The sequence below is a fragment of the Aedes aegypti genome, chromosome 3, assembly GCF_002204515.2.
Source record: "Aedes aegypti strain LVP_AGWG chromosome 3, AaegL5.0 Primary Assembly, whole genome shotgun sequence".
Taxonomy (NCBI): domain Eukaryota; kingdom Metazoa; phylum Arthropoda; class Insecta; order Diptera; family Culicidae; genus Aedes; species Aedes aegypti.
Genome location: NC_035109.1, coordinates 334,094,545 through 334,106,988, shown reverse-complemented (window position 1 = coordinate 334,106,988; position 12,444 = coordinate 334,094,545). Strand labels below are relative to the sequence as shown.

General features: G+C 35.8%; 1 long non-coding RNA gene across 1 annotated transcript; it reads right to left on the bottom strand.

Moving 5' to 3' along the window:
• Nucleotides 1-2,853: 2,853 nt before the first annotated feature.
• On the bottom strand, nucleotides 2,854-3,610 carry LOC110678804. The gene is made up of 2 exons (XR_002501953.1): nucleotides 3,472-3,610; nucleotides 2,854-3,404 (listed from the first exon to the last, which is right to left on the bottom strand). It is a non-coding gene; the product is annotated as an uncharacterized LOC110678804 (long non-coding RNA).
• Between the last annotated feature and the right edge of the window lie 8,834 nt (nucleotides 3,611-12,444).

The window sequence follows — 12,444 nt, the reverse complement described above, 5'->3', positions numbered from 1 at the left end:
AGGTACCAACCTGTGCGCGATCCACGCCGTCAGCATCATGCCGAAGGACATCCAGCTGACTTGTCGTATCCGTGGAGAACGCGTTTAACGATCAACGCTCCGTCATCGTAATCATCGTCATCATCGAAACTTCAAAAGTAGTTTTTCTGTTCACTGTGTTTCGGTTAGATCAGCGGTTTTCATATCGTGCTCCGCGGAGCACTTGGTGCTCCACGAAGCCTTAACAGGTGCTCCGCGAAAGTTTTGAAAATTTATACCAATGCCATGAAATCTTAACTATTAAAAATTAATAAATAAAACTAATATAAATATCTGTTAGTGCTGAGCCCATATTTGTCCTCATTCTACGTATATTAAAGTACTTCTTATTGCAAAATTTCATCCAATGCGGCCGAGCAAAATCTCAAGACTAAGTAAATCATTGAAGTGCTCAAGAAGTTCTGCACCCTACAAATTTAGATAATACAACAACCGACCGCGCTGAAAACTTTATCGATTAGTATCTCGTTGGTTATAATCAATCGGTCCAATTTTCATTTAGGATCCACTGAAAATTCAGAGGTGGTTTCAATTCATCTTCACCTTATGATGTCTCGACGTTATGGCAAATGACGAAACACAGTTTCTACGAATCTTGTACACACGGTATCTCGATCATTGTAAAACTTTCAAGTACCTCGGATACTTTCGCGAAAACGTTCTTCATTTGGGCTAAGATTTTGTAATTGAAAGATTCAAAATATTTTGTCGGAGAAATTTTACCTTAATTTTTGTATGGGACCAGTCATGTGATGTATTTGGTTGGGAGCAAAGCTCCCCAAAACTGAACAAAATGTAAGGTGTTACGACCAAATATGCTTCTTTTTAAAAGAATATGTCATATCTGGATGCGTTATTTGGTGGTCTCGCTCCCATAACTACGCACTGTTTTCCGTCCGCCCAATTTACGAAAACAAAATTATGTATGGAACAGTTTTATCTGCAAAATTTTGATTTCATGGATTGGGTGGATGGAAAACAACGCTTACAGTTGTAGAAGTCCAATTTCTCCCGACAAAATTTTTCAAACTTTCAGGCAGTAAAAGTTTTGTCGGGATACTTACCCTCGTTTAAAACATAAAACCTGGTTTATCAAAATTTTGACTATTTCCGTGCGTGCTGAATTTATTGTTTACCCATTAAAACACATGAAGGTTAAAAACAATTTTCGCCAGAAATTCGCTCAGTTGTTAGAACATTTCTTAACCAAATCAATTCTGCCGTTTTCAAACCATAAATTTTGAAATATTTATCGAAAAACCCTATATAGTTTCCTTTAGATGTCCAATTGTCATAGTTTAAGCCGGAAATTAGAAAACATGCTCAATCAAATAAAAAATCGTTTAGGGTTAGAATTAAAAGTCGAAACCAAACTCAAAATTTTCTCGAGCATAAATTGGGGGAAAATCCGTTTGAGTTGAAAATTTATCAATTGGATTTTTCAGCTTAAACGAATATTTGCTTCTCAAGATTTGTTTTGTTGAAATTTTCAGGTTTGGCTTCCATCCATCTTTCTTTTATTGGAAGATTGACCAACATTAATCTTACTTGACGGTTTTCGTAGGAATTATAGGGTTGATTTAAGTGTATAAAAAAGTCCAGATTTCAAACGATGTGATGATGAAGAACAGGTGCTCCGCGCAGCCATTTTATTTAAAAAAGTGCTCCGCGAGCCGTAAGGGCTGAAAACCCCTGGGTTAGATAATAGAATCCAGTGAACACATTTTCATATAAATTTTCTTAATTTTGAGCGAAAAAACTGCTTTTGAAAATTTTGAAACCAATGACGGATCCTGCCCCCTTAAATTGAATTGCAGCCAGGCATTGCAGAATTCGCTCTCATTTGATTTTGAAGCACAATCAAAGCAAGCAGAGAAAAGCATCCTATCTGTAGCGGTCCATGATCGGCAATGTATCACAAATTGTAACAAGTCTGATAAGTGAGAGCTGCGAACGAGAGCTCCAAAGAGAGAGCGATGATAAAATCCATTTTTCTCGATGGTTTACCGTTGGTGATATGTTTTACTTTACTAATACGATAAACAATCCCCGAACTTACAATAGCAATAGTGTCCCCCAGGTTTTAAGCTTGTTTAAAGAGGTTTGATCATGTACTGCTATCCCCCCAATCTGATCAAAGTTGTAGCAGTATACGATAAACAGCCTCTCATAATGTGCTACATAATATGATAGTTACAGAAAGCGATACGTGAGAGATTCTCTCAATTTTCTCGGGATTCGATCCCTGATTGCAGTACAATTTTAAACAAACGGCCCTTTGCGCAAAAGAAATTGTTTGAAATATTCTGATTTGTGCTTCATGGTTATTTTTGGAGCCGAGAAAGCTCCATTCAGAAGAGTAGATTTTAAATTAGCTGTTGTTGCCTACCCGCATAAATATGAACCATTTTTATACTGTATCCGAAACTCTCCCCAACCATTTATAACAATATCTAAATAATTTCATATAACGCCTAAAATAACAATAAGCCTATCGTATCATGAATAGTTTTAACAGTTTTGTGAATGGTTATTGGACAAAATACAGTATGGGGAATAGGCGGTTAAGTTATGTAACCATTCAAAAACGCCGATTTTCTCGAACATTTTTTTTCCATTACAATTTGCCCAATTGTCCGTATACTATCCATTTTTTGATCAATTTACTGTAAAGGAAACCGTTTCAGAATAGTGCAACTATAAAGTTTGAATGAAACAAAATAATGTATATGTAATAGTATGTTTACAGTGTGATATGGTATTTTTACCACAAATGATACTGTTTCTTTATGTTTAAATTATAAGTAATGAATCGGAAAAAATAGTACTGCAAATTTCGTTTTATTTTTTATTATTTTCCTTTGGCATATACATTTTATTCGTCCATGACTTGAATAACTGAGGAAGTTACATAATTTGATTTTGAGGCCAGTTCGCAAATTTCATAATGGGGAAGGAGGTGGGTGGGTATCCTCAAAATGTTACAGGCCATACAAAATTCGTAGAATAGTCATACAAAAAGCGTTACGAGGGGGTGGGTAGATGTCGAAAATTGCCATTTTCGACGTTATGAAATTTGTGAATGAACCCTTACTAGATTTTTATGCGCTACCTCTAAAATCTTTTCCACTAATTGTCACTATTATAAATACTTATAACCGCTAACATACTACTGAATCACCATCCTCATGAATGTGGGCATTCGAAAACACCGATGAAAACATCGGATTCATCTGATTCAGCTCCTTTCCCAGGTTCTGGTTTGGGTCTGAGCCGTGCAAACATTGGATCATAAATGTTCGTCTTCAGCTGCCCGAGAACTTGTAGGAACTTCCATTCCGGCGCTTCGTCTAAGAAAATGACTGCTGTGAGGGAGAAACAAAACAAAAATTCTTAGAATATAGAGGAAATATTAATGCATGAGATGCTCACCAATGGATTGCAATCAATCCCAGATTGTGAAAATTCGTGCAAATCGCTGGATTGACGACGATTTGTCTTTCACTTCAGTTTCTGTTAGCAAAACAAAAACAGAAATGCACGCTTAAAACAATTTACAAAGTAGCTTGATGAATTTGACTCGGCTTTCGAAAAATGTATAGTATTTTACTCATCTGATTTAAAACATAAGGAACAAGCATACGAACATCATAAAAATCGCGTTGTTCCACATTTTTTTGTTGAAATGTGTGAAATCATGGAATAACGTTCAATTAATAATTGCGTAACAGCCAAATAACATGTGTGTCAAATTTTAAGCGTGCCTGCCAAATTAATGAAAATTTTCCTACAAATACCAATGCGTTCAACAGTTTGCCAAACTGTTGAAAAACAGTAATTTATAGTTAAATGCACGTTTGTAAGTGATGTTCGCTTAATAAACACAAAAACCATTCCACAAACATTGCATAAATGTTTTCACTATTTTCAACAGATTCACATCCCCATATTGTTCAACAATATCTGAGCTTTTGAATATATTGTCACCACTTGATATTGGTTACTCAAACTGTTCCTTACAGTCTAGAGCTTTGGGTTCCTTATTGTTTTACAACATAATTACTGTTCGTAATACACTTACCTTTTCAGTTGAAAGATATTTGTGGTTTTGACAATAAGAGAAATTGGATTTTTCTATGCGGGTACTGAAAGCAAGAATGTGTTACTGAAAGGAGCACAAGCAATCATTTGAAATTCAACAGACTTTCTGCTTCGTGGATACTTCTGGAGCTTGGCAAGCTCTACTTAATAGAGCAGACTCGAAAACAAGAGAGATTTTTCTTTAATTTTCTGATTTCGTGCTTCGTGGATACTTCTGGAGCCTGACAGGCTCCATCCAAAACAGCAGACTCGAAATCAGTTAGTTATGCGCCGCGAAACGAAGTGAAAATTAATGTAAATTAAGACGAGCAGATTTCTTGAATTTTTCTGATTTTGTGCCTCGTGGATGCTTTTGGAGATGGGCAATTTTCATTCATAGTCAGCTGTCGTTGTGTAGTGAAAGCGAGAGCAGCAAACAAATTGTTCGAAATTTTCTGATTTTGTGCTTTATGGAAAATGAGACTGGTCCTGTTCTTGGCAATTTTGATTCACTTCGGCAGTGGGTTTTTTGAAAGCTGAGAGCATGAGATCAGATGTTTTCCAACAATATGCGTCGCATTGAAGTGCTTCTTATTGCAAAGTTTCAGACAATTCGATCGAGAAAAAGCCCCCATGCCAATGTGAATCATGGAAGTGCCCAAGTAGCTCTGTACCCTATTACCGGAGCATGTAAAACTTCATCCAAAAGAGCAAATTCGAATACTGGGGAGATGTTTTGAAATTTCAAGATTCCGTGGATACTTATGAAGCATGACCAGCTCAATCCAAAATAAAACCTTTTTGGTTTTGAGTTGATTTAGAATTAGCTCTTGTGAATGAAGAGGATTAGAAGAAATTGTTTGAATTTTTCTGATTTTGTGCTTTGATGTTCTGGAGCCTAGAAAAGTTCCATGAAAAAGTAAAAGTAGATTTTAATTTGCAAGCAAGACTAGGTAAATTAAGAAGAGCATAAGGATTTTTAGTTGCGTGTCATAATCGTGTGTGATGGAAGATTAGATTACCATTCGTGTATAGTCAATTTTAGTGCCAAACGCTTAAGATTAGGCCAAAAACACATGTTTACTCAGTTTTTGAATTTTTTTCAAGTCCAAAAAACTTATTTATGTTTTTTTTTTAGATTTTGTCTCACCTTTTGGTTTAAACTAAAATTTTGGGTGTATTTTGTTCTCCGTGTCCCTTCCGTAATGTCAGATGGGAACAACCCCACTGTTAAAACTAAAACCCCTGTGGTGTTTTTGTCAACTAAGCGAACGTCAAACATGTTCAAAAGTGTTAAGGTTCATTTATGGACCCAATTTTCAAATTAAAGTTTAAATATGATATGGCTGTTATTTGAGCGGGAAAAATTGCTAAAGTAGTTGCAGTAACATGTGTAATTAAATAAAAACAAGATTTTATTAAACATTTTAGGATCCTATTGACGATATTGTGAACGAACGGTTCGGTGTTGCGCGTTGAGTTTTTAATCGTATCGGGATTACGGTTTGTAAGTGTGGACGTGTTATGCTAAATGCCTAATTTGTGGAAGGATATTCTCACGTTTGGCATGCCTGTAGGTAGAATATGTGTCTGGCTATTCGACCAAACGTTGATAGGTGATTTAACCGTATGTCAGTTAACTGGATTACACACTTAAATTTAAGAGAAGCGCTATGATGTATTAAAAATGTTTCAACGGAAAATGTTGATTGTAACTTTTAACAAGGAAGGTCATTCCGATCAATGTTACCCCCATTTTACGGTACCTTAAAGAAGAGTACAAACATATAAATGTAATTGTTTGCTCGGAAAAAAATATTATTCTCGCTGTCTAAGTTGTCCATATGCAACTTTTGCAGAACTTATGAATTACATAGAATATCTAATGCTAAAACATTTGAGCAAATTTCGAATAAAATTATAATAAATTGTCAATAATAATATCAAGCAAGTTTTCAGTTCTCTTAAGAGGTAGCGTGTTTTTTCCGCAAATGAAGCTCAATGATAAGTCCAATAAACGGTTTTAAAGTTTTGATCTAGATTTGAGAGTAAAAACAAATCACTGATCTTTCGTTGAACGTTTTCCAAAACATAACAAATAAATTTACAGGTCGTTGGATTTCTAGTTATTTGTTTACTCCACTCGATTTCAAAGCTTATAATGTAAGTCGCATATACATATCTATTCAGGCCCTGGCCTCTAGACGGCCAACGACCTCAACTGCCTCTAGTCAAACTTCCTTTTGAATACAGTCTGGAGACTCTGACCGAAACACAGAGAGGACCTTTGAAAATATGTATTCTGCTTTTCCGCTTTGCTAGGGATATTCCCTTTTTTTCCACACCACTGACCGCGTTAGCCAAAGACAACCTCTCAACATTATTGCAATAAAGAAGTCGGAAACTTCTTCCTTTTGTTTCAAACTGCATCAAACGTGGGCATCCCATCCGTAGGTACTTTTAGTGGCACCACATGTGACGCGCGATCAAACGATTCAGTTGCTTTCCCTAATTCGTGAACGAGGGGTGAAGAAGAACCCCCGACAGGATCTTGATCGGGATTTTCTCCCGCACATTTTATGATTCTACACATTTTGCCTTATATTCGGAGTCCTGCGGGATGAAGTAACGGGCAGACCGAATTTGGGTTCATTGTTTCTCGAACTCGACGTTGCTTTCCATGGCATCACCATAAGGTTGATGTAGCCCACGAGGAAAATGCTCTGTCACAGGGCTGGTAACAGATCTCTTTTTAGAGACTTGATCACTATTTGAAAGCAAGCCTCTAAGAGGTCTGTTTAAAAAAAAAAGAGAACTACCTTCCTTCATTGCCTTGTACATCCTTTATTCGCTTATTTGCTTCAAAGCGGATCATCCTACAAAAGATCATAAAAATTCGTTCAGAGCATTTTCATGTAGTCTTAATATGAATACAATGAAGATAATATCGTTTATCTGAAGATTAAATGATTTGTGTTGAACAAAATGTATATTAAACCAAATATGATGGAACAGTTAGTCTATCAGAAAATATGTTTATTTCATATATTTTGCTATGAAAGTTCTCAGTTATTGGAATAAGGTCCTCAGAGAAATGCCTGGCCGTTTTCTCTTAAAATAGAAAACTCACATCTGCTGGTTCCGGTTTGCATTGATTTTACATTTATGTTTTTTTAAGTATCGTTTATTAAAACACTCAGTCACAACCACCCCTGCAGGGGTGGAATTTTGTAGGTTGACTTTTTATGTAACTTGATCGTCTTAGACAAGTTACTGTCAATACTTCTCTCATTTGATAAAATCTGTATTTTTCAAAAAAGACATGATTTATTCAACTTATTATAAACATGAATAAGTTACCTGCTGTTCCATTTATTTTTTTATTATTTTTTTTCATTCAACGTTGGGCGTCACGAGGGGTGCGCAAAACGGAAACCCGTGCGCGCACGCGGATGATTGGATTGCATTGTTAGACTGCCGTACGGCCGTACCAACCAATCTACGTCATGCAATCGGCTCCGTCAGGCGAAACCGACAGTCAGTGGTGGGTAGGAAATGCATTATTTTGCGGAAGTGCATCACTCGCAGGACTGTCGTTGTTAATAAAATACCTACAACAAAATAGGTAACGCGTGCCGGCTTAGGGTGGGGCTTATTTCCAAAAATCTTCCGTAGTCAGGATTTACAAAGTGGAAAATGATCATCGGTCTCAAAATAACATCCTGTGAAAAAATGAAAATTTTTGGTGAAGGTTTAGAGGTGGCGCAAAGGGCGTATGTGCAGTTTTCCCATTTTAGTGAACTCTGAAAAATTTTGGTATGCTTTTCAGCTTGTTTTGGTGATTTTAAGACCCTTAAGGGCAAAAAATCACCTCAAAATTGCGATACCTCCACTCCTTTAGATGATTTTTGACGAAATATATTTTATGCATGCGATTTTTGGCCCTTGAATAGGTTACAATGACTGATTACTATGAACCCGAATAAGAATAGCTGGGGAGCATTCCTATGCTTGTAGAATGGAACGAAGAGCAAAGAAGAATGATAGAAAGAACAAAGAACACAGAAGAAGGTAAGGTGGGGTGGGTTAAACAGGGAAGAGGGTGTAACTGATGATATTATATTAGAATCAACTATGGAGCCGTGAAAATATCTCGGTTGGATGTATGAGATGTGATTATATGCAAGTTTAACACTCATTTAGTATTTTAGAATGTCCGTTTGATATAACTCCAGCAATTGCTTTTATAATCTGAAAGAAATTACAGAGGGGCCCAAATCCATACAGGTTCAAAATCCGTACACTTCATACAAATAGAAGTAGTTTTATATGAAGTGGAAGGGTTTAGATTCATTTCTTAGGTGTTCGGATTTTGATCCCACACGATATATCCTTATTAGGTAAATCCATAAACGATTTTTGCTTTCCAGCAATAACACTTCTTGTTAGACTTTCCACTGGAATTTCTGGATTATGATGCCATTTCAGGAATTAATTGCGTTTGGGGTTCCAATACTTCACTTTCGCCACAACATCTTCAACATAACTTCGGACAAACGAAAATGCAGATGAAGTTCAATACATCGTTCTACATCTGTATTCAAAAATTTGAAATCGATGTGTATAAACAACAGCAGAAGGAAAAAAATCGGTAGTCAAAATTCAAATTAGTGCACGAGCTTCTATGGGGTGCAAGAGATAAAGCACTTCAGGTTGAAAACCTCTCAAATAAAACCAAAATTAAGTCGTCACAGTTCTGAAAAATATTTTTTAGGGCAGAGCTACATGAAGGAATTTTCACAGGATGTCCTATGTATATATAAATAATTATATAAATTAGTTATGAATTTAATAGATACTGCGTGAGGCTGAATTTCCAGGATGTAAATTTTGCTCCGGTCGCTTTCGATATATTGCTCTCATCATTCAGAAAAAAAAAAACAACCAAACGATTATTGAACTAAAGCAGTAAAGTGACGTGCATTTATCTATATCTACCAGGAGAATAATGATGAAACATCGCATGGAATTAAGGATATTTTAGCCGTAATTGAAATTTTTCCATAAAGTCCAATAAAGTTGCAATAAGTTCCAATAAAATCGTATACATGGGTCGAAAACTAGAGATGTTTAAAAAATTTATGCTCTTCCCCTACTTGAAGAAAAATTGTTCGAAATATTTCTGAAGTAGGTAATATTAAATAGAAGTCAAGGGGTCGGACCTGGTGTAGTGGTTAGAACACACAACTTTCACGCTGAGGATCTGCGATCAAATCCCATCCCCGAAAAAAAAAATGAAAAAAAATTAAGTCAATAAATATAATCATCGTTTTCTAGATTCCTCAGTCACCCTCCCACCTGTTTAACCCACCTTACCTTACATTCTTCTGTGTTCTTTGTTCTTTCTCTCATTCTTATTTGCTCTTTGTTCCATTCTACTAGCATAGGAATTCTCCCCAGCTATTCATATGCTTATTCGGGTTCATATTAATCAGCCAGCGTAATCTATGCAAGGGCCAAAAATCGCATGCGTAAAATATATTTCGTCAAAAATCATCCAAAGGAGTGGAGATATCGCAATTTTGAGGTGATTTTTTGCCCTCAAGGGTCCTAAAATCACCAAAACAAGCTGAAAAGCATACCAAAATTTTTCAGAGTTCACTAAAATGGGAAAACTGCACATACGCTCTTTGCGCCACCTCTAAACCTTCACCAAAAATTCTCATTTTTTCACAGGATGTTATTTTGAGACCGATGATCATTTTCCACTTTGTAAATCCTGACTACGGAAGATTTTTGGAAATAAGCCCCACCCTAGTGCCGGCTGTCATGCGAGGCGATGCGTAAGTTTAGCGTTGGTGAATTAGTCGGTGGTTTTCAAATTTGTTCGAAGGAAAGCGTTGTTGGTCGTTGGTATCAGATGTTTGATGAATCTTGTTAAGGAATTTGGCGTGTCTATTTAATTTGTTGGTTATTGTTGCTGTGCGTTAGGATAGGATTGCAATTTGATTGTATGGAACTACATAAGTTCAATGAGGAATGTGAAAATATTTCCAATAATTGTTTGAATGTTATTAAAATATCAACAATTGTGAAAAATTTTATGGAATTGTTAATGTAAAATGCATGTTGGTATTATTGTTGTTGTTATTGATTTAAAAAGGACACTTAAAATAATCCAAACGAAAACATATAGTTCCTCATAAAACACTGAATTCGTAATTTATTAGTCAAATTTTCTTGAGCATTTCTTTTGCCACTGGACTATCGCAGAAGTTTTTACAAGTGCGGAAACGCTAATAAAAGTGCGCAGTGGCATCAAATCGGGTAGGTGTCTTCGGGGGACTTCGTAAATCAAAGAATAAGTGCTCTGAAGACACCAACAGGATTCAATGCAAACCCGCACTTTTATTCACACTTTCCCACTTACATTTGAGGCCGCACTTCGCAGTCCAGTAGAGAAATAAATACAAAATAAGCCAATAAAATATTGAAGGGGTAGGTACCAACTCGATTCAGTATATGTTTCAACAAAATACTTTTTTGACATACAAAGTTCATCTAATACTTCCGAAAGAAGTGAGCTTTGCGAAAAAGGACCGCGTGATGATTGAGTTGAAAAAGAATTCAGGTTAGCTTCTGTGTTCAGAGGTCCAATCATACAAACTTAAATTATTTTACGGATTCCTGTGAAATCTCAACAGCTGAACAGTTCGGTGAAATAAATTAACGGAGTACGGTAAATTTTCACAGTATTCGGTAAAAAATCACCGTAATCCGTTAAATTCCGACGAAATACGGTGTTTTATTTTACCGAACTGTTCAGCTGTTGAGATTACGGTGAAATTCACCGTAGTGTGTTTAGTGTGTAGCGTATCAGTAACGCGCCCTATTTTGCGAATTTGGGAGTTGTGAATTAGATTCTCACCGAGAATACGTGTAATTTTTTCTCAAATTTCACTTCAATGTTTAGTTATTGGTAGTTATTAAAACAAAGTTCAAATTTGATATGTGAAAAAATATCCAAATAGTCCAGTATGCACATAGTGCAATATTATAAAGTTCAACAATTATTTCATTTAGTTTTGTTAAAAGTCATATGAAGTAATTGGTAGGCGGTCAAATTAATAGTAGTTTACGTAACAAGTTGCTGAATGATGATTTTTACAACACGAATCGTACATAACTACGACGAGTGCTATGAAAGTCGAGTTCTGCAACGAGATGCGTACAACCAGAGCTGTAGCGTGACCTCATTACGCCCTTGGCGAATCGTCATTTGAGCGCCCCTTCTTCAAAGCTTATCATTTTTGCATTGTACTACTTCACTTTTTAAAACATCTTAGTAAAAATATCAACACATCTTTTAAAACTAAAATACATTGAATATGGCTATTCACGAAACAGCTATCTTCTTATTTACTATGTGTGTGATTTTCAATATTTTTGCAGCAGAGGAATCAGACACTATTCGAGATCATTACCCATTTGAAATGTATATAAAATGATAGTAAACCCAATTTTTATTTTAACAAAAAATACTTCTTAGATTTATTTGTTACCGATTTGTGGCATAAATTAAGCAATGTAACAATATTTATAGTGATAAATTATGGTTTTCTTGGTGAAAAATATGTTCCGGAACCACAATTCACATGTTTGGGTTGAAATATAAATTTTTGATTATACTGGGTATGGTGCCGGTGCCAATGGTTGTAATGTACCAGTTGATTGGACTATGAAATAAAACGTACATTTTTCGATAAAAACGACATAGGCTATTTTTGATGGATAGATCGCCTCTAGTTTAGTCGATTTGCCAAATTCAGCTTTTTATTGTATCAAAAATTCATATAAATAATTAAGTTTACACAAAAAAAAATCTCCCTTGCACCAATAGTTGCCGTCGTGTTCCAGTAGTGGATCAACGGATGGAAGCAGTTTTTAAAACGGATGTATAAAAATGAAGAAAAGTCCCAGAGATGATCTCTATGCTTCATTCGAAAGATATTGGTTGCTGTTCTGAGGGAAAAATGTTAAACCTATGCAAAAAAAATATCAATTTGTTTAAAATTCCTTGTATCATTTCCGAACGTCTACTACTGGAGCACTAGCGCAACTACTGGAACACGTGTACCAATAGTAGCTCAAGCGATTTCTTGTTAAAAAATTAGTTTTATCACTCTTTTTATATTTTTCCCATATAGTAGAGGTTGAAATCTATCTGTTGACGCCAAAAGATCTCTGTTAAGGCTTTTCGTTATTTTGTTATGATTTTTTATAGCTTAGGTAGTCCACTAATGGCACCGGCACCCTACCCCCGTT